This window comes from Zingiber officinale, chromosome 2B (assembly GCF_018446385.1).
Source record: "Zingiber officinale cultivar Zhangliang chromosome 2B, Zo_v1.1, whole genome shotgun sequence".
Classification (NCBI taxonomy): domain Eukaryota; kingdom Viridiplantae; phylum Streptophyta; class Magnoliopsida; order Zingiberales; family Zingiberaceae; genus Zingiber; species Zingiber officinale.
Window position 1 is genome coordinate 69049947 of NC_055989.1, and position 4736 is coordinate 69054682.

The 4736-nt window shown below is 32.9% G+C and overlaps 1 pseudogene; it reads right to left on the bottom strand.

Moving 5' to 3' along the window:
• Positions 1-569: 569 nt before the first annotated feature.
• LOC122049173 lies at positions 570-3347 on the bottom strand (annotated as a pseudogene).
• Between the last annotated feature and the right edge of the window lie 1389 nt (positions 3348-4736).

The window sequence follows — 4736 nt, forward strand, 5'->3', positions numbered from 1 at the left end:
GGAACTCCATCAATGTCCTCTCTCGAAGATTGAGTTCCTTCTAAGTGAAAAGATATTTGAGACCCTTATGATCAGTGAGAATCTCAAATGTAATACCATACAGATGATGCCGCCAAATTTTCAAAGCAAAGATAATGGTGGCCAGCTCTAGATCATCACTACAAGAAAAAATCTAATAGACAACGCTTTAAAAGCGTTGTCTATGTGGTTGAAAAAGCGTTGTTAAAAGCACTGTTGTTAAAAGTATATTCAAAGACAACGCTTTAAAAGCGTTGTCGTTTGTAGCAAAGACAACGCTTTTGCAACGCTTTAAAAGCGTTGTCATTTTTTTAAAATAAAAAAAAATCATATTTGTTTTTATATTTACAAAACCATTGTTTTTATATTTACAAAACCATTATTTTTCTTTGACCTTGCTATAGAAATGAAATCAATCATAACTTAACAAAATGAACAAAGTCATGACACATCAAAACTAGGTAAAGTATATATATATATATAGATAGATACATAGTGTACATAAAAACCAAGTACATAATTCCCAAAATGATGATACTGTCAACCTGATTCAAACAAGATTTGAAGAAAATTAATATGTCCAGATTCGAAGATAGTTCCCAAAATGATAGATACATTGATTAACACAAACGTTAACCCAACATTATCTAGATTTGAAGATAATTGACATGTGAAACCAATCCATCTTTAGTTGAAACATCCACCTATCCATCTTCAGTTGGGTACCTCCATTCAATACCAACCTTCCAATTCTAACAAAAAGTAATTATAACAATCAGATATAACCAATTTGGCATAATCAAACATGCAATATCATAGAGAAAAGTATCACCTAACAATTAAGAACTACTGAACACTGTACCATTGGTTATGTGAATCAACTACTGCTAATCAGAAATTAGAAATCAACTCTTGCTAAACAGAAATCAGAAATGCATCAGTTATAGTAATCAGAAATGCATTACAATTTACTGTTTACTACAAATAAAGGGTTACATGTGGGTGAGGCAATTCCTAGTGACGGACAAGTTTCGCAAGCTACTTGAGCCAGTTGATCTTGGTGAGCCTAGGCACGTAGATCAACCAGTACAAAGTGAGATGGGCAATCCACTCAATTAAGCCTAGCTCAATAATGTCATCAAAGAGTTAATCAATAAGGTAGAGAATGAACATAGATTAACAGATAAATAAAATCTAAAAAAAACTTATATTTATTTCAGATAATTTATGATCTATGAATCTAAACGCTTCATGGAATACACAATTGCAATTTTTCCCAAAAAGAAAGAAAAATATCATTTCATATTTGATATGAAGGAAACATGAAATGTCTTTCTTGTAAGTTGCAAACTGAGAAAGGAATTGGGCCAATTCACAAGCAGGATTTTCCTAGTCTTTATGTGATCGAATATAAATTTGCATCGAAAAAGTTTTGCATATATGCCACGAAAATAACAACACATTATTTATTATCTCAAAAAGGTTAAATGCCAAAAAAAATGTAGATAGACGAGTCATTTAAAAATCAAATTCAGCTAAAGTTTCCATGGAACTGACGCAATGAAACCTTGAGAGACATCTAACCAGAGGCAATGAAGTGATTTTGAAAATGAATATCCTCAATGCTTTGCATCCTCTTCCTCGTAGAACTTTGAGTATTGTTTGGAATCCATTAATGAATTCACTTCTCCATCGTTGCTCGATTTGACCTTTACGATCCAGCCATCCTCGAATGGACTTGCATTAACCTTTTACAAAGACAAATGATAGTATCTCAGTATTATCTAATTAATTAAGTGAATGTGTCACAGTTAAAAGACATGAATGTTAAGAAAAAAAGAGCGTTCATAAAGTTTCAAGTATCAATCAAAAAGTACTTGAGAGTTGGCTATCTATCATAAATAGAAAGCTAAGAAGATACTTCTGGTAGTGACACACTAAGTAAACAATAACATAGCAATATATAATGCTTAGATTCTTAAAAGCCTATAATTACATTCTAACACATGGAATATTTTGTTTTGACAACACATATGCTCATCTTTATTTCACATTCAGTATTGACTACTGCTTCTTTAGATGATCAAAAACAATAAAATGTGACAAGTATGGAAAAATAAGAGTATTTATTTTATAGATTAATTAACAACTAATATTTTAGAAACTCACCAACCTAGGAGAACCATGTAACTCAGTATTTCAATGATTACCTTGATACTCTCAACTGCACCAAAATTTTTGCCCTGCTTCACGTAGGAACCAACTTCTAGTAATGCAATATACACAACATCACCTAAATGATCCTGTAAGGAAACACCACATTGATCTTGAAATTAATAAGAAGATGACACTGATACTTGATGGAACTAATATGAAAATAAAATCACCTGAGCATGGTCAGTTATTCCTATTGTTGCAGTAGAGCAATCAACTTTAACCCACTCATGTGTGTTAGCATATTTCAAATCTTTAATAACTGTAAGCAAATAGTTTGAGTCTTGTACATTTTTAAAATGACTATTTAATATAAGGAAAAGTTGCGAGGAGTGTATCGGCTCTCTTATACCCGTCCTTAAACTTCATTAGAAAGGTCAAATACATCATGCCACTAAATTATTTAGATGTTATTTAGATCTTTAAATTTGATCTTTAAACATATAGAATTTACAATGACTACTATCTCCATTTCCCCACATAAATTTTAAAAATGAAACTTCCATAGCTTCTTATACTTCAGGATCTAAGGCTTCCAGAATAGATCATTCATCATCAAATACAATAAGTTCTTTTTTTCCTACTAGAAACAGTTGAATCTTGCCATTAATGATGCATCTCCATGCTCTATTTTGCTCACATCCATATCAAAAATAAATTAACTAATGAAGAAAGAGATGAATCACCCATCACTATCAAATTAGAAATAGCAACAAAATCTGGCCAGACCAACCTAGACTAAATTTCACAACTAGATCCAGAGGAGATTCACAAGTCGCAATAGCATCATGCGATACGGATCCAGAGGAGTAAAAAATCAAGAAGCAAATTGACCAAAGATGTCCCAACGTTCCTTTTTCTAGGGGGGGGGGGCCTTCCCCATCTTGTTCATTTCACCATCAACAAAGATCTCTAGAACATGAGACCAAGCGGAAAACTCTGAGGTTTCAGCAGATCAGAGACGTACCTATGGAGAAGGCGCTAGGGCAAGTGGAGATCTTGAGGTAGGAGGCGTCCCTCGAAGCCCACAACAACCTAGATGCCATTGTTATGATCTTGAGGTAGGACGATGCACACTGCTAGGAGGCCCAGCTACAATGCCAACGCCGTGGCCATCATTGAAGATGGGTCCAAGGTGGTCGTCACCTTGATGATCGCATCCCACCTGCCTATCGAATCTTGGAGGAGGAAGGACGGAGATCGGCCAAGGGAGAATGTCGGCGGAGGAGGGAGGAGAAGGGAGAAGAGAAGAGCCGGTTGGAGCAGTAAAAAAAAAGGATAGGAGGAGGTGATGAAGAGAGAGGGATTTGGAAAGACATATAGGGTGCGTTTGGTTCAAGTCATCATGTATAACCTTGGTTATGTGATTACCAGGTAATCACATAACCAAGGTTATAGGGAATAAAACATAACCAAATGTTGTTTGGTTCAACTTAGGTAATGCAACAAAAACTTGTTTGTTTGAAGGTTTTAATGAATACCCTACTTTAATATTTTACCGTATTACCCTCAGTTACAAAACTAACTATACATATTATTATTATTATTATTATTTATTTTTTAATATTTTTTTACTTTTCTTTTTCTTGTATATTTTTTTACTTTTTTATGTGTTTTTTTATTTTTTAATGTTTTTATATTATTTATATTTATATTTTTTATTTGTTTACATTTTTTTAATTTTAATTTTAATTTATTTATTTTATTTTTAAAATTTTTAAATTTTTATATATTTTTTTTAATTTTTTAAAATTTTTAAAATTTTTTAAAAAAATTTAAATTTTTTTTAAAATTTTAAAATTTTTTAAATTTTAAATTTTTTAAAATTTTAAATTTTTTTAACATTTTTTAAATTTTTAATTTTTTTAAAAATAAATTTTTAAAATTTTTAAAACAATTTTTTATTTTTTTACATTTTTTTATATTTTTTTTACATTTTTTCTCTTTTTTTCATGTTTTTTCTTATCGGAGGGTATTTTTGGTAAAAAAAATTCGTTAACCCCGGAATCAAGAAAAACCCTGGTTTTATGAGGTTTTCCGATTCCGGGCTGCATGACCCTTTTGCTGACGTGTCGGGCATGGAATATTACTTGGGAATCATCGAATACCTAAACCAAACAAGGTTTTTGTTGATAACCTTGGATGGATAACCAAGGTTATCAAGAATAACCCCGAACCAAACACCGTGGCCATCATTGAAGATGGGTCCAAGGTGGTCGTCACCTTGATGATCGCATCCCACCTGCCTATCGAATCTTGGAGGAGGAAGGACGGAGATCGGCCAAGGGAGAATGTCGGCGGAGGAGGGAGGAGAAGGGAGAAGAGAAGAGCCGGTTGGAGCAGTAAAAAAAAAGGATAGGAGGAGGTGATGAAGAGAGAGGGATTTGGAAAGACATATAGGGTGCGTTTGGTTCAAGTTATGACACATAACCTTAGTTATGTGATTACCAAGTAATCACATAACCAAGGTTATAGGGAATGAAACATAACCATTGGTTGTTTGG